Below are 23,450 nucleotides of genomic sequence, written 5' to 3'. Positions count from 1 at the left end.
GGAGTCAGTGAAGCTAGGTAGAATAAGTAAGGGAGAAAGGAGGGAACGAACGAGTTCAGCAGGAAAGGCACTGGGTAGGGAGTGGGAGGGAGATTATGTGGGGACATTTAGCTATTTTCAGATCTTTGGCTTTTATGCTGAGACAGAAAGGTTTGTGTGGTTGTTGTTTTTGGTTTGTTTCTGCTTTTGTTTTTTAGATGGAAAGTTATTGCAGGGATGCAGAGTGATAAATATGAATATGATTACAACCAGGTCACTCAGAGGCAGAGTGATAAATATTAATATCATCACAACCAGGTCACTTGGATCCTTTTTTTTAATTTTGTGGGGCTAAGGGATGGGGTGTATGGAAAGGGCGAAGGGCAGAACCAGGGAGAACAGTTGGAAGGTAATTGAAATGTACATGCAGAAAAGTGCTGTGGCCTGGACTAAGATGGGATCAGTGGAGGCCGTAAGATGAACCTATCCTGAGTATGGCCTGAAGATGTAGCTGGAAAGACTTGCTAACAGGTTAGACTTGGAGTATGAGAGGAGTAAAAAATGAGTCCAAAGGAAGTTAATCTCTTCCCTCCCTCTATAACACCAAAAAGACTTTGAAAACTTTCACTTTTACCATACCTTTTCTTTTTATATGTTTGTTTTCCAGTATTTTACTTCCATCTTGCTTTACATCCTCCAAATGAATTGTATTTTTACTGTTTTATATACAGCCATTGCCACTTAGATTTGCCCACAATATTATCTGCTGGGTTTGGTTTTTGTTTTTTTTTTTTTTTTGACGCCTAACTTCTTAATCACACTCCTTCCTTCTGTGTTCTACTTCCTTTTATCTTAGGTTTATTATGTCAGCTATCAGTTTATTGCTTTTCAGATCCGAATTCTCCCTTCAATATTTGCTTTGTGATAATGAAAGAAATTCCCTTAGGCACTGCTTTACAGTCAAGTGTGATATTAGGCTTTCCAGTAGAGGGCGAGGAGGGGTACTACAATAGGAAGGAGTTCTGCTGTTTCTGGATGCACTGTCAGTCAGTGATGTGGATATGAGGACATTCGGTGGGGCCTTGCCCTAGCCACATATCCAAAACACATGGCCCCTTGGCAATCTTGTAGTTGTAGCCTGGTCAGGTGATCATTTCTCCTGGTCCTCTCAGTAGGCACACTGAACGCTGCCCACACTGGCACCCCAACTCCCTCTGCATATCTCACCCAGAGGTTTGTCTCTCATGATACTATGGCCTGTGTTCCAGGCTTCCCACACACTCTGGATTCCTGACTCCTTCTGCTTGTTCCTGCTCTGGAAGGCTTGTTTTTTGCAATCTTCCTGTTGCTAACAGCCCTCCCGACAGGAATGACACACGGTGTACTTCAGACCTCTTGTTCACACGAGTGCCCCCACCTGCCCTGCAAATCTGCATGCTTGGTCACCACCTGCAGCATGCAGTGGTTTGCTCTGCACTCTGGAGTGTTTAGAGGGTATCCTGTCATTTTCATTCTAGCTGCTTTTAAGATAATCTCTGCCCACGGGATTCTGCACTTTGCCAGAGATGTATCTAACCCTGCTCCACCCCATTACATTCTTCTTGAAGTTCCATATATGAGAATCCATGACATTAATCAAATATAGAATATTTTCACCCATGTTCTCTTTAAACATTACCTCTTCCTAATTCTCCCCACCTTTCTCCTGCACCCCTGTTAAACATATGTTAGGCCTGTTTGTTCTAACCGGCATCTCTTTAATCTCTCTTCCATATTGTGTATTTACCCCTTGGTGCTGATAATATCCTCAGATATACTGTCTACTTTCCCTAATTCTCTCTTCCCATGTATCTAATCTGGAATTTATTCCATCCATTGAGTTCCTAAATACATGACTGTAGTTTGCATTTCCAGAAGTTCTATTTGATCTATTTTCAGCTTTTCCTGGGTTTTTTTTCATAGTTTTTTAAATCTTTTATTAAAGTCCTTTTGTAGTTCTGTGATCATTTTACATGCACATATTCTACAGTTTCTGTACAACTCCGTCATTTGAAATTCCTATTTGTTGTGTCTGCTGATTCTCATGGTGAGTTTTTTTCTCAATTGCTTTGAAATTTTTCATTGCAAGTTTTTCTTCAGAAAGGATTTCTCTACAAAAATCCAATGTGTCATAATTGAGAGTACATCCTTCAGAAGAAAAATCTGACCTTCTGAAAAATGTCAGAACCATTTTTATGTTAATTTGTCACCATGGAATTCTCAAACCATGCAGACGGTAAAAAGTACAATCTCTTATCCAAGTGAGAACATACCCGTGGTTAAATATATCAGAAAAAAACTATTCCCACTCAGAGTGCAAGCTGACAGGCAAGGTTCCGTGTTATCTCGCTGTGCCAATGGGCCATTTGTGTCTAGTCTACCCTTTCTCTAAAATGATAGCCCTTGAAGAGTTAGACCTAACACAGTGACCTCAGTTACAATCCTTTTTCTCATGTGGGCTCGTTTCTCTCTTGTCCCAGGGTACACACCTAACACCCTAGGTTACTAAAACTAACACTTACTCACTGCAGGATGTCCACAGCTCCATGATATCAACGCACTTTTTAATAGTTCTCTTGGTGTCCTGTGTCTCCCATTACTTATTGATAACCTAAGCTCTCTATACCTTCAAAAGAATTTTGTCTATCTTAACTGGTATTTTGAAGTGTTCTTGTTAGGAGAGTCTCAAGTTATCAGTTCTACCATGCTTACCAAATACAAAAGTGTGACTATTATTACAAAATATGTTTCCCATAGTAAAATGTAGGTTGTCCTCATTCTGACACAAACAGTTGTAAAAAAGCTGTAATACAGCTAGGCAAAGGAGAAATATAATTTCCCTATTGATTATTCTTTGTTTCCCAAAGTGCTAAAAGTTTAAGGACATAGAACATATTTTTATTTGAGTCTTCTGAGTCATATTAATTAGTCAATGTTTTCAAAGTGCTTTTTGAGATGAACCATTATTCATGAGCAAACCCAAGATTTTTGTTATCCTAATGATGGCTCCTTTTAAAGATGCTAATTGGCCCACCTGCCATGAAAGAACAATTTCACCTTTGCATTAATGACTGAAAACAACATACCTAGGTATCCTACTTATGAATTCATAAGTGAAAACTTCATAGGCAAAATCTGTATGATTTACTCTTACAAGAGCAATGAAAATTCACAGTTATGAAAGCGAACATTTTGGCAATGCTGTATACTTCCTGAAAATAGAATGTTGCTCGTGTGGGAGCAACAAGAGAAAAACCATTCTTCTCATTGTTTCCATATCATTGTTTCTATATATATTTGAGAAATATTTCCATTTTTGTCAGCAGACTAGACCTTATTGAAGTAGTCCACTCTTAACACCTGTTCTATGAATATTGTTTTATGTTTTTTCTATTCTGTTTCTATAGAGGAGAAAGAACTATTAAAAGATATCTTCAGAGTTTACATGAAAATAACAATAATGAATAACTAAACAGTTACAAGAAGAAGCTTTCTCTCAGATTCTTTCCTAACACGGAAAGACAGAATGTTATGCTCTATATAATGTTATCCAAATATTCTTTAGCATTTCTTTTTAAAGTTACATTTTTATCCACCCTGTATTTCATCGGATATCATATCAAATGTTTAATATGGCATTTGAACTGACTTAATTGTTTTCCCAAGGGCTAAAATGATTTTTTATAAACCTTCTCCACAGAACCAAAACTATTTGGAAGGCAACATTAATAGCCCTCTCATCTGAGAAAAGTGAGAGGGCTATAAAAATCTAGCATACACAGCCAAGTACACTGCAGCTCTTGTAAACCTTAAATCTAAAAATAAACTTTTTCATGACACTTGTTTGAAAAAAGAGTTGTTCTAAGAGAATATTCTAGAAATAAATTTAATCCAAATGTCTCACTTAAAAAAATTAGTTTTGAAGCCTTTGTTCCATAATAAAACAGCCTAGTATATGAGCAATTCACTAGTTGTCAGGTAGGCATTTGGGGCTCGCAGGTTAACTCTTTCTTGGACCCATGTGTCCTGGAATGTAATGACATACTCATTTCTTAAAATGGCACCCCAAGGTCAGAAGAGCTAAGGGAACACTGAAATTATGGTCAGCAACCAGATTCTATCCCATGTGCTCTATGTGCCCAGAGAGCCTGCTTGACTCATATATAAATCCAACTGAATTCAGGGAATCCAACTGAAATTTTTGAAAATCTGATGATATATAATGTTGAGAATCTGGCTTCTAAACAAAATTTTTTTTTCTTAATTTCAGAAATTGATCAGACTGGTTTATGAGTTTTCATACTATATAAGCTACAGTGTCTAAATAAGGAATTTCAAGTAGCTGGGCAAAGAAACTCTCTGCCATCAAAGAAGTTAATTAGATGAATTTGGGGGAGATGCAAATATGTCTATAATTTAAGATTTGGATGTTTACTTTAACATTTTGTGTTAGGTGTTGCGTACATGAGAGGTGAATATAACATAGCCTCTGCTGCCAATAGTTCCAAGTTGAGAAGGAAAGCAGGCATCTAAATCTGCGGTTGTAAAACATTGTGATAAGTAGAATGACAAAACATACTTCAAAGTGCCTTGATGGCAGAAAGGAGTGATCAATTCTACTTGAGAAGCTCCAAGGTTTCCATAGGAAGTATTTGCACTAAGATTGAAAGCGAAGGATGAATTCTCTGGGTAGACAAACAGAACAAGAGGCATCCCAGCAGAGGTGTGAAACGGTCAGTTTGGAGAATTGTTAAGTGCAGTATGATTGGAGCATAAAGTATATCCAGGAGAACAGTGGGAATTGAGGTTCCAAAGACACACACCTACATCCATTTACACTTTAATATTTCAACCATTTTTTAAAAAGTACCTAAGTATCAGATTATGTTAACAAGGATATATTTTGTCATAGTGACAAAAACAACACACATTTATTATCTCACAGTTTACGTAGGTCAAGAGTCCAGGCATGGCTTAGCTGGGTCCTCTGCTCAAGGTCTCAAAAGGATACAGTCAAGATGTCTATTGACTGTATTCTCACCTGGTAGCTTATGTGAGGAAAAATTCACTTCCAACTTCTTTCAGATTGTTGGTAGAACACATTTCACTGTGATCATAAGTGTGCCAGCTCTTTGCTTGCTGGCATAGCTAGAGGTCACCCACACATCCTACAGGCTGCCCACAATATGTGGCTTTCTCCTTCAGCAGTATACAATATGGCAGTATGATTTTTTTCAAGGTCAGTAAGAGAGTCTCTCTCTCCAGTCTGCTAACATAAAGTCTTACATAGCATAGCCTAATCAAGGGAGTGGTATCCCATCGCCATTACCATATTCTACTGGTTTCAAGGAAGCTACTAGTTTTTCCTACAATCAAAGAAAGAAAAGTCTAGAAGAGTGTGACTCATTGAGGGGTCACCATAGGGTGTGTCTGACTCAAAGGGCTTGATGGAATCTTTCAGTGGAATCAAACAGCAGCTGAGTATCTAAACTGTTTATTATTTTTCAATTCCTAATTTTCCAATGACTTGTGTTATAAAATTGGAGGTAAATTCCTTTGGAAAATGATTGGTCCTAAAATATAACATGACACATAGAAACGTAGAAAATATTCTCAAATCAAAATAAAGACTTGATGAACTAATAGTGCTCAAAAGAAGTCATAAAAATTCACACACTAGAAATAGTGTTAATGCTGCGTTGTCTGATGTAGCAAACTAAATATCTAAAGGAAAGCAAAAATGGCAATGTCTCCTTAGATTCCATCATCACACCCACTCCTGTGGTCCACAGTGGAGTCTCCAGCACTTTGTGCAAACTATTTGGCTCCCAGGAATGTTCAGGAGTAAGTGAGGTATGAAGTAAAGCAAGGAAAGTAGCAATTCCAAATGCAACAAGTGAGTATATAGGGTGACTTCTTTACTGAAACTAGAAGAAAAACTTAAATATTCCATTTATTCACTCAGCAAATATTGACACTTCCCACATGCCAGGCACTGCAAAAGGCACTGAGGATATGATGCCAATCAAGGCAGACTTAGTCTATGTCCTCAGAGAGTTAATGACCTCATAATGTGCAGGTACAAAGTGAGCTCCTCCTGACTTGCTGTGCCCTTACAGTAGCCACTGACCACATGGCTATCAGAATTGTGGTCTAGTCAGAATTGAGATACATGTGTAAGATATTCACTAGACTTCACAAATTTGCTACGTACTCATGTCTTGAAATGGCACCCTAGGTCAGAAAAGCTAAGAGAGCACTGAAATTATTGCCAACGACCAGATTCTATCCCATGATAATCTATCTGATTCATATACAAAATTTATATGTATGAGTATAAACTATCCTATTAGTAATTTGTATGTCAATTGCATCAAAATAATATTTCTGATGCATTGAGTTAAATATGTAGAATATATTATTAAAATTAATTGGATCTGTTTCTTTTCACATGGCTCACATTTGTGGCTTGCATTATATTTTTATATCTTTTTACTAGACAGCCCTCTAAACTGTGGGCTTCTCATTTCTGTATCTTTTGTGTCTAAGATGGTGCCTGTCCCAAATTTATTCCGTACTTGTCAGGAAGCATAGAGGAAAGAGAAAGGCCATGTGGAACTGTCTAATACAGTAAAGGACAGTTGTTGTCAAACTATTTTCCTCCAAGCACTGGTGTTCTTAGAACTAGATAGTGGTGATCCACCAGACAAATGTAACAATGGTCTCTTCTCAGTTTTCAGGGTTGGAGGGAGTCAATTGAAATAATTATCTTTCTGTTTTTCTTTGTTTGAGAGAGAGAGAGAGCCTGTGCAAGTGCAAGTGGGGGAGGGACAGAGAGGGAGGGAGAGAAAGGATCTTAAGCAGACTCCATGTTCTGCATGGAGCCCAACTTGGGGCTTGATCTCACAACTGTGAGATCAGGACCTGAGCTGAAACCAAGAGTCAGATCTTAGCTGACTGAGCCACCCAGGCACCTCGGAAGTAATTTTCTTAACCTAGTACTTTTTGCTCCTCAATTTTTTTAAACCTTTGTTACCACTTACTGCTTTTGTGCTATAAAATAAGTAAATACGAAGTTAATATGATCAGTGAAAAAACTGGAAACAACCCCCATCCACCAAACACTGAGAGCTTCCCTGGAAAACAGTTTTCCTGATCCCTCTGCAACTTATTTCCAGACTTCTTCCATTTCAGTCCAGTTTGCTCTTGGTTTCTGACCTGTAGTCTCATGTCTTGTTTCAGATCGTCTTCTGCCCTTTGGACAGAAGTCAATATTTGGCTTTGCTAGCTTTAATGTTTGATGCTGTAGATGTTGGTTCTGTCTTCATCTTCTGGCCTTGGGCAGGGAGAATCCTATTCCAGTTTTGGTCTCTTAGTCTTCCCAGTTAATTCTAAATTGTACTCACAGAAACATGAGGTGTTGGACTAAGCAGACATTATTTCTTTTAGCTCTATGCCTTTGGCAGTATGAATCATTCCTAAGCATCTAAGAAAAGAGTGTTTTCTCCCATAGTCACTTGATACCACAGATAACATTGTCATACTCCCTACAAGGAGATAGAAAACTTTCTCCCCAGAAATCCATGGTGGTTAGACACTTTGGGAAGTTATTGAGAATCTATTAAGTTATCTGTTCTTCAGGTTACCTGTCAGGAGAGCGGGATGCTGAGAAACAAGATTTATATTATACAGAACACAAACTAAGAACTGTAAGAAATATTACTTCCTTTGTTTTCTTTAATTCAACTTAATTCTGATTCTCTACCCCATCATACCAGGCTGGCAGAATATCTGATCTCAGGCATTATTGGAGTCCCCTCTCTGTCCCAGGTTTGCACCAGAATATAGGATATAAAAGTAACATCTAAACACACACACACACACACACACACACACACACACACACACACACACGAACAGACTGACAGACAGACAGGAGAAATGGGGAGAAAGAGAGAGAGAAAGAGGTTTTCAAATCTCCAGTCTATATGAGGACCACTGATGTCTCAGATTCCAAGCCCATAGTAGCCCCCCTGGCCTCTGATGGTTGTTGACTTCTATGTCACTAGTGGGGTCTGGAAACTCCTCCTAAACTGAAAACTTTCACAATATAGGTCCCACCCCCCTAGGCATTCATCACAGTTTTAGTTTAAATTCATGTCTCCTCTTCAGGGGCAGCCACAGAGCAGGATATAGTTTACAAATCCTTCCCAGTCTGGGCACACACAAATCTCTCCCCTTTACCCCCATTCAGGAGAATCCCTCTCCATGCCCTTGTCCTTAAAAATCTTCTCCCTTTAATCTCTTCCTCTGGGATATGATCTTTTTAAATACCTGCAGGATTTTTATAAGAGACAGAGTTATTGACTTCAAGTTGCTTTTACTGAGGCTCTGGCTCCTACGTGGGACAAACACTGTGAAACCACAGATTTAGACAATGGCTTCTTTGCTTGTTAATATGTCTCTAGTAACTCGTGTAGTACTTGGTTTAATAAATAAAGATTCTATAAAAGAACGAATGAATGAACGGATGAAAAGTATTCGACAAGATGTATATAGATTCCAACCTTTCCTGAGGTCTGCCAAATTTAAACTATCTTCCTCACTTTCTCAGGCTGCCTACATAAATTCGTGTATCAATTTGGCAACCATCTCTAAGCAAAGAAACAGACCTTATAGTCATGGTGTGAACCTTCAACAGTGCACACACTAGACAAGCAGAATATAATCCAGGACATTGCAAACATGTTTTTATCAAGCAAAGAATCTGTGGGCCTATTTTCATTTCACTTTTGTATGAGGAACTTTGGTGGCAAGACTGCTAAGTCCTCTTCCAGTTCTGATGTAGAAAGAGCTTACAAATTACCTCTAGACCAACGATCCTTGCAAAGTCAGCTTCATCTTAAAGACGAGTAAGTGAAAGGATAAGACGAAGTGTGGGAGAGGCTCTAGTCCCCTCAACATGCCTCCAGGTTCACAGAGCTCTTTTTTTTTTTTTTTTGCTTCACCCACTAAAAGAAGATCTATATCCATTACTATCCTTTTCTCCTTTGATCTTCCTCAGTATGAGAAATATGTTTCCCCTCTTTTTGAAAACAAGTGCCTCTAACTATGCTTGGGATATGTAGCAGGTGACTGTCTACAGGGCATCATTGGTTTTCACATGGTGAACATGACAAAACTCAAGAGCACAGTAAAGACAGTGAGATAACATAGAGCACCATCACATGGGAGGCATGCCTTTGGCTCTTAGATAAGAGCAGCCAGTTGATAAGGGGCAACGTTATTTACATGGCTTCATGTTTCCACAGAGAGATAGCCCCACTACAGTAAGGGTCCTGGCCTCCTTCCCCACCTTCTTACTCACTCCTCTCCATGAGAGAAGTGATTTCTCTACTAAGGAGTTTGGGAGAAGGGATAAGATAACCCCATTCCATAACAGCTATTGGGCCAGGTCTACCTTTGTGAGGAGTAGGAGGGTGCCTTGGACCAACAGACTCTGTGATTGAGTAGGTAGGTCTGCCAGATCCTAGAGTTCAGTGTTAGGAAGTGACATCCTCCAACGCAAATTCAGGATCTCTTACAACTCCCAACATGTCATGTTCACTGTAATAGCCGTTGGAAATACAAATACCAATAAGTCATGATCTATTTATTCAAACAACTCATGGGTCATAGGGACATAAACATAATTACGACACAATGTGGTAAGAAATGACTGAGATGAGTACCAGATAATATGAGAACACAGAAGAAAGATATCTAATCCAACTTGAGGGGTTCAAAGAAAGCTCAAGAAAGAAGCTGAGTCATTTTTAAAAGAATTTTGTTGTTTATTTTACAGAGAGAGAGTACATGTGAGCAGGGGCGAGGGGCAGAAGGAGAGAATCTTAAACAGGCTCCACACCAAATGGATGCAGGGCTGCATCCCACAATCCTGGGATCATGATCTGAGTCAAAATCAAGAGTAGGACGTTCAACTGACTGAGCCACTCAGGGGCCTCGAAGCAAACTGAGTCTTAAATGAGAAGTAAAATTTACCCATCAAAACAATAAATAACAAAACACCTACCATTTATTGACAATGTGCCATGTTCTAGGTAAGTGCTGTACATGAACTATTTAACTTAATGCTGATAACAGTCTATGAAGTCGATTGTCAATACTCCCATCTGAACAATGAAGATGTTGAGACTCAAAAAGCAAGTTTTTTGAGCTCATACAATGTGTAAGTGGTGAGGATGGAGGCACACATTTTTTTGGTACTTTAAATCAGGAGTCGGTGAACTTTTTCTATAAAGGGACAGATGTCACCACTACTCTCGACTCTGTTATTGTAGTGTGAAGACAGCTATAGACCATGCATAAATCAACGAGCATGTTTGTGTTCCATTTAAACATCGTGGACACTGAAATTAGTTTTCTTATATCTCTAAGGATTTTTCTTCTCCTGGTTTTTTTCAATATTTAAAAAAGCAAAAGCCATTGTCAGCTAAGTACAAACAGGCCCTATTCAAAGAGATTGCATCAGATTTGGCCATGATTACCAAGGTCTTGAGCTAAATCATTTTATACCCAAATTCTTCTCTGTTTCTTGCTTGCAGTTTCCCCCCTGTTTGTGATGGCTGGGACTTCAGTTGGTTTTATTTTGTCTTTATTGGTGTGAGTTACTGTATTTTCTTTGATGTTTTCTAAGGTGTAAAATAATTTCTCGCCTTCCCAAAGTACCACTTAATTGAAATTAAGGAAGTTACAGCTTGTGCAAGTGCCCTTTAGAACCTATTACAGTCTGTCTGCACCACTAGGGCTCTAAAATATTCGGCAGAACTTTACTACGTGTTCTTTTGGCTCATCTTGTTTTTTTCTCACTGTTCTTGGGCACATCCCTCTGAGTTAAGATGTTCATTCCCTTATAAGTCCAGACAGGGAGGTGATAATAAGCAGATTGGCAACTTCAGAAAGTGACCTGTCAGCTTTTACTACATGGAGGTGTTGGGTGAACCTTAGAATATTCCTTCTATTTTCCAAAAATGAGAAGTTAAAGGCTCTCATACACTGTGATGTGGAAACTTTCTTGTAGGAAAGGCCAAGTACGGTAAAACTGTCACAGTTCAAATCTGGCTGTTATAAAAAATTGTGAAGGGGTAGAACTTACTTTCTGAGCCCCTCCACCCTTTCTTAGAGTTTGTTATGCCTGTTTAGCATTTGCCTACCTACCTGTACCCTGAGCTTCCCAGTATCCTCAAAATGTCCCTGGGTCAGCTCCTCAGATCAGTCATAAATAGAACGTCTTTTAGTATTTTGAAACTATTGGATGTGAACCCTTCCAGACAACCAGGAATGGATCATTTTTAGCAGAACTGCTATTTGCTTCCATTGTCCATTTCTTACTTAGTAATAGAACCCTAAATTGTTACCTAAGTAACTGACTGTCTAGAAATAAAGACTAATTTTCCTAGCTTCCTTACAGCCAGCTGTGAACAAATGGCTGTATTCTGAACAATGATATATAAGGAGAATTGACGTTCAGCAGCTTTCGTGAAGCACACTTAGCTATCCAGTAGGCACCACTATTTTCTCTTCTTTTTGTCCCTTTGTCCTGGAAATAGGAATGCTATGGCTGAAGCTCCAGCAGCCACCTGGACCAAGAGTATGAAGGTCACATACAAGGGATGGCAAGTAAGGAGCTGACAGGTGCATTCCTGATCCCTAATTTACTGCAGTCCACCAAATTCGTTCTGAATTACCTCTGGATTTCTTATATATGGGGAAAAAGTTAATCTCTATCTTATTTAAGCAATCACTTTATTGGGTTCCTACCATATACAGCTCCCCTAACTCTAACTGATCCAATAATCAAGTTAGCCAAACTCATATGGACAAGAATATTGTCTCTCTGGCTTTTTGAGTCAGTTTAACTCATATATCACCAGATACCCAGTGGCTGGGAAAGGTGATCAGGGACACCTCCAAGACAGTTACAGAAATTTCTTGGCTCCTACTTGTCAGTTCCAGATCAGTCCTCAGCTCAGCTTTGAACTTGGATGTTTACCTACAGACACAGGGTAGGATAGACGCCAAGAGCAGAAACTCAAGACTTCTCTTGCCCATACCTGCCCAACCACTTACTCCCTGCTTGTCCTGGGGTAAGTTAACCTCTTGATGCCTCGGTTCCTCATCACGAAAATGGTGACATGAATAATAACTACCTCATAAGATTATCATAAGTCTGAAATGAGATAATGTATGCAAAGTGCTTAAGACAGCGTCTAGCACAAGAAGGACTAAGTTGGTATTTTTGACTACTATTATTGCCGTTAGTGTTTGATGCTTTGGACTTATGTTGATAGCACTTTATCTTCCTAGCATAGATTTTTTTTTTCCATTTTATTCCTTTATAAGTTCATTTGAAATATGTGTCCGAAACTGCCCATCCAATCCTCTCTCACATCTACTTAGAACAAGGCATTTGAAGTCAGGACTTCAATGACAACTGAGTGGCTCATGTCAGAAATCAGAGGGGACTGAATTATAGCAGGGGTTCCTATGTGAGGTGGCTCAGGCACAGAAAGCCACAGTCCTCCAAGAAACAGCAAGATTCATATACTAGAAGGACATAAACAAAAGACATCCCATGGAAAAACAAATAAAACAGATGATAAATTTCCAAAAAGCTTCTCAGCCTCACTCACAATACAAATTAAAACAATAAAGAATCATTTGTCGTCTCTCAGGTTGATAAAGATTTATGAAGTTTGATAACATCCAATCTTAAAGATAGCGTAGGGACATAGTGAATATGAGTTCTGTCTCTCCTGTGATCAGGGGATCCCCTGTGATCTTTTTTTTTTAATTTTTTTTAATGTTTTATTTATTTTTGACACAGAGAGAGAAAGATAGAGCATGAGCGGAGGGAGGGTCAGAGAGAGAGGGAGACACAGAATCCGAAGCAGGCTCCAGGCTCTGAGCCGTCAGCACAGAGCCCGATGCCGGGCTCAAACTCACAGACTGTGAGATCATGACCTGAGCCGAAGTTGGACGCTCAACCGACTGAGCCACCCAGGCGCCCCTCCCCTGTGATCTTAAAGCAAACAGAGACATATGTAGAGAAAGAGTGAGACAGACCTATATAGATACACAGTTCCTTTTGTTGTTTTATTTGAAAGAAGTGCATCCTATATCTACTATTTTATTATTTGCTGCTTTAACTTAGTATTATTGTTTTTAAATTGAGATATAATCAACATGTAACATTGTATTAGTTTTAGGTGTACAACATAACGATCTGATATTTGTATATATTGTGAAAGGATCACCACACTAAGTTTAGTTAACACCCATTATGTCACATAGATGCGGTTTTTCTTCATGTGATGATAACTTTTAAGATCTACTCTCTTAGCAACTTTCAAAGTTCCAACGTAGTATTAACTGTAGTCAGTCACCATGCAGTACATTATATCATCCCCAGGACTTACTTATCTTATAACTGGAAGTCTGTACCTTTTGACCTAACATTATTTTGACATCTTAAAATGGTTTGTATAGTATTTCCTAATTGTGGACTCCTAAAATGTTTCAAATTATGTACTACTATGAAAATTGGGGGGTCCCTGGGTGGCTCAGTCGGTTGAGCGACCGACTTCTGCTCAGGTCATGATCTCACAGTTTGTGAGTCCGAGCCCCGGGTCAGGCTCTGCGCTGACAACTCAGAGCCTGGAGCCTGTTTCGGATTCTGTGTCTCCCTCTGTCTCTCTACCCCTCCCCCACTCATGCTCTGTCTCTGTCTGTCTCAGAAATAAATAAACATTAAAAAAAAATTTTTTTAAGAGAAAAAAGAAAGTTGGTGCGCGTGCCTGGGTGGCTCAGTCAGTTGAGCGTCCAACTCTTGATTTCAGCTCAGGTCATGATCCCAGGATTGTGGGATTGAGCCCTGCACTGAGCTCTGCACTGAGTGTGGAGCCTGCTTAAGATTCTCTCTCTCTCGCTCTGCCCCTCTTCCAGCTTTCACGAACTCTTTCTCTTTCTTAAAAAAAAAAAAAAAATGCTGCTGTGAACTTCCTTGCATGGTACCTTTGTGCACTCGTATGAGGACATATGTCAAAAAAATTCCCACAAACAGAATCGTTGAGTCAAAGCATATGTGAATCATAGTGCTGGAAGCTCTCTAAAAAGTTTGTTTTATTGCTGTTTCTTCAAGGATTCTGGCTTTCTGTGCCTTAACCACCTCACAGGCGGACCCCTGCTGTAATTGTCTTCTTCTGGATGCTGACATTAGCCATTCGGTTGACATCCGGGCCCGAATGTCCTGGCTTCAAATGCCCTTGTTCTAAGTAGATGGAGAGGGACTGGATAGGCAGATTTAGACACAATCATCTAGGAGGCTTAGGTGACAGAATGAAAAACCGTAGGGCTTCTTTTCCTAAGTCATGCCTCCTTCATGAGGAAGAGGGATAGGTTATATAGCCCTCAGACTCTCCAAGCTGATGTGAGTCTGTGTGGCCTCATGAGAAGCCCTTACTCTGTAGTGAGGACTATGCAGAAAGCCCAACAATGAGAGCTGAATCCCTTTGGGAATGTTGGGGAAGAACAGCGATCTCCAGGCAATAAGGTCTCCCCAGCCTGGGGCCATTTAGAGCCCACAGAGTTAACACTGGCTGATACATTTCCAAGAGCTCTTGGCATCACCTCAGAGCACCAACTGCAGCAGAGGAAATAATAGAGAAAGTGGAGTCCAGAAAACCTGTTCCAGCTTTTCAAACGATGCAGATCAAGTAAAATACATCTGTGGGCCATAGTTTTGGTAGGTACAAAATTTGAATCACTTTTTTAAGAACTTGCACAAAGTCCCGTGTTGTGAAATAAGTATGTATATCACAGCCTCCGGAGAGCCTCTTAAACCCCCTTCACCGTCCCCTAAGAAAAGGCATGGCTCAATCCAATCTTCCTTGCTTAGGGGAGCCCCTTCCCTCTTCTCCCGCGGATATTGCAAAATCTTGTTTTTCATCTATTCCTGGGAGTACCTGAACTCAGGAAGCTAAGGCACTTGGCAAAAGCAACAAATTCTCCTTCAGAACAAAGAGGCACAGTTATAAACCCAGCTCTAAGAACACACGGTGCTAACCTATAGCTCTCTAGCCAGATAAGCCACCTGAGCTCTGAGAGTGATTGCAACACACAACTTAACCAATCACCCAGCCATCACTCATGCTTTTCCAATCAACCTGTGCCTCCCTCCCCACCACCTGGTCTGCACCAATCCATGCTCACCAATTTCTTTCAAGTTCCAACTCGACACCCACCGCCCTGTCCTTTTCTGAGGATGCCCACCTTCCACATTTTCCTGGACACTGAAGTATTTAGTCCCCACCACAGTGGGCTCCTTTATGTGTTCAGAAAGTCAGAATGACACAATGAAACTTTCCAGGACTTTGACATCTGGCAGACGTGTGGTTGAATTCTAGCCCTGGCAGTAGCTAGCTATGACCTTGGGCAAGTTACTTAATAGTTTCCTCCACTGTCAGATGGATAATCACAGTTGCCTTGGAGAGTTGTTTCAAAGATGACATCAGATAGTACATGTAAAGTACTGAGCTCTGTCCTTGACTCATGCTATCAGACCTATTATTCTTAGTTTTGCCTCTATTTCTCTAATTTTTAACTTCACATAATTATTTTTTAATTCACATTGTCCATTCCTTGAAACAGAAACCAAGTCCTGTGTTTTTAATCCCATAAAATTGTCTAGCACAGGCTATTTATAGATTAGTCAATAATTACTTCTGAAATTATTGGAATAGTTAAATAATATTGAGGTCAAAGTTAAGAGGGACACATGAATCAGGTTTAAAAGTTGAGGACCCTTAAAAACTGAGAATAAACTGAGGGTTGATGGGGGGTGGGAGGGAGGGGAGGGTGGGTGATGGGCATTGAGGAAGGCACATGTTGGGATGAGCACCGGGTGTTGTATGGAAATATATTTGACAATGAATTTCATATTTAAAAAAATAAAAATAAAAGTTGAGGACCTCAACAGAATAAGCACATATTGTATAGAGCTATAATTCTCTGGAGACTGAAGAAAAATGCTCAAGCTAACTCAGAAAACCTGACTAACAGTAACCTTGGTAAAGTCTCACAACCTTGCTAGGCTTTTGTGTCCTCAGCAGGAAATGATGCTTAACAATATCTGATCTGTCTACCTGTCCAGGTGTTTTGAGGACCCGTTGCCATCATCCATATGAAAACATTTTCAAACAGTAATATAGTATAAAAATGAAAGACCTGAGAATGGTTGGGTAAATTACATTTGTTAGGATTGTCTAGGAAAGAAAAAAAAAAGAGGTAGGCTGTTTCTCCCGGAAAGCACTAGACCTCTGAGCATGGTTAGAATCTGTAGCCTTGAAATGTGTGCCTCCCTGGATGATGGAAGGTCAGGCTGTACTTTCCAAGACTGATCACAACCACCTCTGCTTGCTCCTTAAACTCTGCCCCCGCGCCTGCATTAAGCCTGTGGTGTGACTAAAGCTAATTTCTAAAATATTAGGGGCATTTAAAGGGAGCAAAGTCCAGGTACTGACCCAGAAATGTTCTCTGGGTTGACTATGTTTACCAAGAATACAAAGTGCAGAGAATACTGGAACTTTGATAGAGTCAAATAAACCCAAACTTCACCTCTATTCAAGTCCCGTTTTTCACACCCTTTAGTTCACGTTGTTTGGGTTTCTTTTCATTTGCTTTTGCTGCAAGCATTTGGAAGTGTTTGCTTCTTATCAACTGGGATTTTGAAAAGAGGTGGAAAATTACTATCAGATAGCTGTTGCACACTTTTTTTTTTTTTTTTTTTTTTTTTTTTTTTTTTTTTTGTCAGAACCTAATATAAAAGCATCTAGTCTGGTGTTGAACCATAGAGTAGAAAGCAAAACGTCTGCCATCTTATTTCTGTTAGTAGTTTGGGCACTGGTATGGGTTGAAGGAATACACCATGAAGCAGAAGAAAGGCCAGCTGGCTAGTTGCCAAAAAACTTACCTTGTAAGCATTCCACTTATTGTATGAACAGGGATGAGTAGACCTTGGAGCTCAGAGATATGATTCTGTGAGAACATGAGACTGTATCCAAGCTCTGAGGAACAGAATTGGCATATATTAAGTTCCCAGACAGATCTAGAAATGCAGACCCTTAGTTCAGTTCCTTTCATTGAGAGATACAGACAGAATCATGATCTAAAGATCAACACCAGACTGTATATGTCTTTGGTTTGCTTGTCTTTTTTCTTTGCTTTTCTTTGCATTTTCTTTTCTTATCTTTTCTTTTTTAGAGAGAGAGTGTGCACATGCACACCGGAGCGGGGCCGGGGCAGAAAGAGAGGGAGAGAGCATCCCAAGCAGGCTACACGCTGTCAGTGCAGAGCCTGATGCGGGGCTCTGTCCCACAGTGAGATTGTCACCTGAGCTGAAAATCAAGAGTCAGCCACTTAGCAGACTGAGCCAGCCAGGCGTCCCTGCTTGTCCTTTTCATTTGTGGGGCCAAATTACATTCAACACGTTTTTAAGACAAAATTTTTCCAGCTTCACTGAGATAAAGTTGACATATGACATTGTGTATGTTTAAGGTGTACAACATGATGATTTGATATACATCCATATTGTGAAATGATTAACACAGTAAGGTTACTTAACATATCCATCCCTTACATAGTTACCTTTTTTTTACTTTGTGGTGAGAACTTTTAAGACCTACTGTCTTAGCAACTTTCGGGTGTACAATAGGGTACTGGTAACTATAGTCGCCATTTTGTACATTGTATCCCTAGAACTCATTCATTTTGTAACTGGAAGTTTGTACCTTCTGATCACCCATTTCCCTCAGTGCGCCCCCCACCCCTAGCAACCCCAATGCACTCTCTGTTCCTATGAGTTCATTCTTGTAGATTCCACATATAAGAGAAATCATACAGTACTTGTTTTTTTCCCTGTCTGACATATTTTACTTAGCATAATGCTCTCAAGTTTCATCCATGTTGTCATAAATGACAGGAATTTATTCTTTTTATGGCTGAATAATACTCTACTGTATTTATAGTTACCCTGTTTCTTTATCTACAATAAACACAGGAGTAGAGGTATCTCTTCACGATCATGATTTTGTTTCCTTCAGATAAACACTCAGCAGCAGGATTGCTGGGTCATATGATTGTTCTATTTGTAATTTCTTGAAGAACCTCCAGACTGCATTCTGTAGTGGCTGCACCAATTTACATTCCCACCAAGAGTGCACAGGGGTTTCCTTTTCTCCATATTCTCACCAGAATTTGTTAGCTCTCATCTTTTCTTTAATAGCCATTCTAATAGGTTGATCCAAATTTCAAGAATCATTTAAAAGTAGATCTCTTGATCGTCCTGGAGAACCAGAAGATCTGGCCCCTGTGCCTTTCCAAATGGCAACAATTCCTGGCTGTTGCTGAGTGCTGGTGCCATTTACAGGAAGTTTGTGCCATCTAGATTTGCGCAGATCTTATTACTGATAGTTACTGATAGTTTACCACAGCACTTGCATGGCTTTCTTGTAATAGAGAAATACCTCTTCTATAACTTATGTCTCTATCAAAGTTTGGAAAGTTGAATAAAAAGTTAGAGGGCAGAGTAATTCGAGAAAATTGAAAGAGGGGCCCCTGGGTGGCTCAGGTGGTTGAGTATCCGACTCTCGAATTTGGCTCAGGTCATGATCTCATAGTTTGTGAGCTTGAGCTCCGTGTTGGGCTCTGCGCTAACAGCATGGAGCCTGCTTGGGATTCTCTGCCCCTCCTTCTCTCTGTGTCTCTCAAAAAAATTAAAAAGAAAATTGAAGGAGGGCGTTTTTCCTTTTGGAGGTGAAGAATAACATAAACAAGAATAAATATAATAAGGTAACATAATAATGTGAATATATATATTATTTGCCTACTGTCACAAGCCTCTCCATCCCTAACATAGAGTTGCAATAACTTTAGCCTTGAAAGAATTTCAGATCTCATTGATTATATACGACTTTTTGTGATAGAATCTAAGTTCACTTGAAGTAGATTCAATTGGGAAAAACAAAATTCTCTTTTTGAGAAAAAAAAAAAAAAGAAGAAGAAATAAAGAAAGAAAAAAAGAAATCCTCAATAACCCCCAAACAAATTTTCAGCTGCTTGGCTTTCTGGGGGGAAAAAATGTCAATAAAATTGTGTTGCATTTGTGCAAAAATAGGACTCCCTTGTCCTGCCTTTTATATAAAGCTACTTTTACTGGGAGCATTGATGTTGGTGACTCCAAAAGGAACAACGGTAGTTTCTTAATCTTTCAGAAACCCTGTGGGACAGAGTTTAAAACACAGCAATGTTAGGGTTGCCAAAGACTCACCCTTTGGAAGAGAGGCTGATCCTCTTGAGGGCTCCCCTTTAAAAATGATTTAAAGGCCCTTGCTCAGAGGACCACAGATGTAAAATCAGAGCTTCAGTCAACTGAAGCCCACAATGTGGCAAAGGGGCAGGGTGACCCAGAGGAAGGGGATGTGATGTGGAGTTTGTCAAACTGAAATCTGAGTTCCAGTCCTTCCACCCCAAACAGATGTAACCTTGAGTGTAACCTGGAGCAACAGAGCTGATGTGAATATTGCACGAGAAAACATGAACTGACCCTTTGTAAGCACTTTCCAAAGCTGGTTCTGATTCTATTTTGTGTTTCTTTATATATAATAATGATAGCTATCATGGCTTGGAATGCCCACTATTTGCCAGACCAGTGTCCCTTAACCTGAGTTCCAGATTCCCCTGCTTTTAAAGTTGCTTCAGAATGGGGCACCTGGGTGGCTCAGTTAGTTAAGCATCTGACTTCTGCTCAGGTCATGATCTCACTGTTCGTGGGTTTGAGCCCCACGTTGGGCTCTGTGCTGACAGCTCAGAGCCTGGAGCCTGCTTTGGATTCTGTGTCTCCTCTCTTTGCCCCTTCCCTGCTCTCTCTCTCTCTCTCTCTCTCTCTCTCTCTCTCTCTCTCTCTCAGTCTCTCTCAAAAATAAATAAACATTTAAAAAATGTAAAAAATAAAAGTTGCTTCAGGTCAACATTCTAATGCACTAGACCAGTGGTCATTCCTTTTCTGCAAAGGACCAGATTAGAACTGTTTTTATATTTTTGACGATCTCTACAGTCAAGGGGCTCAAGGTCAGAGGCTTCTACAGTCTCTGAAATTATTACTCAACTTTGCCTGCCATTGACTATGAAAGCAGCCATAGACAACATGTAAACAAATGGGCATGGCTGTGTTCCAATAAAACTTAATTTACAAAAACAAGCAGCTGGACCATAGTTTGCCAGCCCTTACACTTGATTATGAATCTTTGCATCCCAGATACAGTTCTTGCTATCCCAATGCATAGTTAAAATTTTCAGTTTGTTTTAGGAATGAGGAAGGGAGGCAAAAGAAGGGGACAGAAGAAAGAGCAAGAGACCTCAAAGCGAATTTATATACGGTACACTTATATTTAACTATACAGAAGATTCTTCTTCCTCTTGTCTTAAGCTATACGCCTTAACTAGAATGTTTACCATTTACTAGCTCTGTCTGATCTCTGTCATGACTAGTTAACATTACTCCAATCACTTTTTCTGACTTTATGTGGGCCTGTGCCAAGTGCCTTATATACACTATTTAATCTTTACAATAATGCCGTGAGATAAAAAAATTTTTAACACAAATTTTATAGGTGAGTAAAAGGAAGCTTAGAAGAATTAAATACTTTCCCTAGTGTCATAGAGCCAGTAAATTAGAGGGCTGGGACTTAAATCTAGGCAGTTTGACCTCACAATTGCTTACTCTCTTAGCCATGGTTTCTCCATACATAAAAAATGGATTATCCATTTACACCCTGCTGGGTTCTTTGAAAGATTGCAGTATTGAAAGTATCTGAAAGTGACTGGGTCAAAATCAGGGAGCATGAAATCAGTTCCTTTTTCTTTGTCCACCCTACCATTCAGGATTACCCACAATTACTAAATATTTATGGAGTACCCACTATATTCTCAGGTTTGACTGATCTAGAACCACCGATTCCTGGGAGAAGGAAGATTTGGTCATGGCTTTGCTTCCAAGGATGTGTGACCTTTTGGAGTCTTTAACCTTAGGTTCCCACATCTGTAAAATAACACATGTCTGCTCAGCCTTTTCAAGAATGCTAACTTATCTGCATTAGAAATCCCTTGAAAAACATGTACATTTCCAGACCCTATATAAGACATCAGAATCCTTCGGGCTGAAGCTTAGGTTTCTTCATTACTATCTCCAACTCTATTTTGAAAACAAAAAACAAAAAACAGTATTGACTCCATTAAAAAGTTGAAAGAATAGGGGCGCCTGGGTGGCGCAGTTGGTTGAGCGTCCAACTTCAGCCAGGTCACGATCTCGCGGTCCGTGAGTTCAAGCCCCGCGTCAGGCTCTGGGCTGATGGCTCGGAGCCTGGAGCCTGTTTACGATTCTGTGTCTCCCTCTCTCTCTGCCCCTCGCCCGTTCATGCTCTGTCTCTCTCTGTCCCAAAAATAAATAAACGTTGAAAAAAAAATTAAAAAAAAAAAAGTTGAAAGAATAACGAACCCCCATTTATCTTTCACTAGATTCACTTATTGTTAATTTCGCCATATTTGCTTCGTAGATCTTTTGCTCTTGCTCTCTTTTTCTGTCTCTTCTATTTGGAAGTCAGTTGATGGTTTGCCACATTTTCTGGGTAATTCCTCTCTTCCCATTTGAAAGTCAGTTAAGGACATCATTTCACACCTAAACACATTAGTGCATATCTTCTAAGAATGAAGACATTCTCTAATGATAATGCCATTATCACACCCAAGTAATTTGGTTAACAGTGATACAATTATATTATCAAATATATAATGTCTTTGAATGCCACCAAAACAATGTCCTTGTATTTTTTCTTTGATGATCTAATCTAAGATTTTGCATTTTATTTGGTTTTCATGTCTCTTTAGCTTCCTTTCATTTAGAAAATTCTACCATGTTTTTTGTCTTCCATGACTTGACATTTTTGGGAAATCCAGGACACTTGTTTTGTAGAATGTCCCCCTCCCCCCAGTCTGGGTCTGCCTGTTTTCCCATATCTAGATATTTAGCTGGTAAATTGGATCAAACATCTGTATGGTACTTTGTGCACCTTTATTGGAATACATTCTAAAGACAAACGAATTGCAAACCAATTTTTAACTTACTAGGTTGGTTTGTTGTTGGTATTGCTATTGGAATAGTGATCATAACTTTGAAATAATTTCTATATTGTAGGACACAGCAAGATGAATAAATACGTTGACATTTTTGGAAACAGATTCTCATGTATTGGAAGACAAAAATACGGAAAAGAGAAAGTAAGAAAGTACCTTACATGTTGGATTGGAATTGGATATGAATACAAACTCAACATACCTACCTTCATAGTAGAAATAAGCACATCTAGTCTCCAGATCGTGGTTTTTATTATTTTTTTTATTTTTATTTATTTATTTTTTTTTTATTAAATTTTTTTTTCAACATTTATTTATTTTGGGGACAGAGAGAGACAGAGCATGAACGGGGGAGGGGCAGAGAGAGAGGGAGACACAGAACCGGAAACAGGCTTCAGGCTCCGAGCCATCAGCCCAGAGCCTGACGCGGGGCTCGAACTCACGGACCGCGAGATCGTGACCTGGCTGAAGTCGGACGCTTAACCGACTGCGCCACCCAGGCGCCCCTAGATTGTGGTTTTTAAATAACCTTTCATACTAAAAGGAACTAGAGGTCCTTAAGGAATGGCTGATCCCAGGGCTAGGCAGATAAAATGCAAGTTGATCCTGGAATAGCTTGTTATGGCAGAAAACAAAAAGAAAAAAAAATATGCTTAAAGACAATGGGGACCTATCAAAAGTACATAGGAGTCAGCTTGAGGAGTTTCATGCTGGCCAAATTTGGTATATGTAAGCAGAAAACAGAACAATAATACTAATGGGGTAGAGCACATTAGATAAGAATGTACATCATAGTGAAATTAAGAAACAACAGGCACAAAAATGACTGTACTTGGAAGAAAGATCCTCATTTCAGTAGTATGTCTGCTAATAAATGTAGAAGGAATTACTGAATTCAATATCTGCTTTTTAACATGCTCCCCAGGTGGTTCTAATTCCCTCCAAAGTTTGGGAACAATTGCTAGATGTTTCCTTGAAGCTCTTTAATTCTACAACAGCTATAAAATGTTAAGCACAGCCCCTGCCCTGGAGAAAATAATACTTAATAGAAATGTATGAAAAATAGAAATTCTAGTCAGCCTGTTGACAATTTGTTTTTGTCTTTAAAGTACTTATGAAAGTATTTTTTCCTCACTGTTTAATATGCCAGTCATTCTGGCTACTCCTGACTCCAGCACTGTCCTAGG

At 39.5% G+C, this 23,450-nt stretch overlaps 1 long non-coding RNA gene across 1 annotated transcript in view; it reads left to right on the top strand.

Moving 5' to 3' along the window:
- LOC109495921 overlaps positions 1-22,509 on the top strand; it is a 58,182-nt gene extending 35,673 nt beyond the window's left edge. The window contains exon 4 of the long non-coding RNA XR_002151644.3: positions 22,325-22,509. This is a non-coding gene — a long non-coding RNA (uncharacterized LOC109495921). The remainder of the gene's footprint in view (positions 1-22,324) is intronic.
- Positions 22,510-23,450: the final 941 nt, after the last annotated feature.

Source organism: Felis catus, chromosome F2, assembly GCF_018350175.1.
Source record: "Felis catus isolate Fca126 chromosome F2, F.catus_Fca126_mat1.0, whole genome shotgun sequence".
In the NCBI taxonomy this organism is placed as follows: domain Eukaryota; kingdom Metazoa; phylum Chordata; class Mammalia; order Carnivora; family Felidae; genus Felis; species Felis catus.
This window is presented reverse-complemented; position numbering and strand designations above follow the sequence as displayed.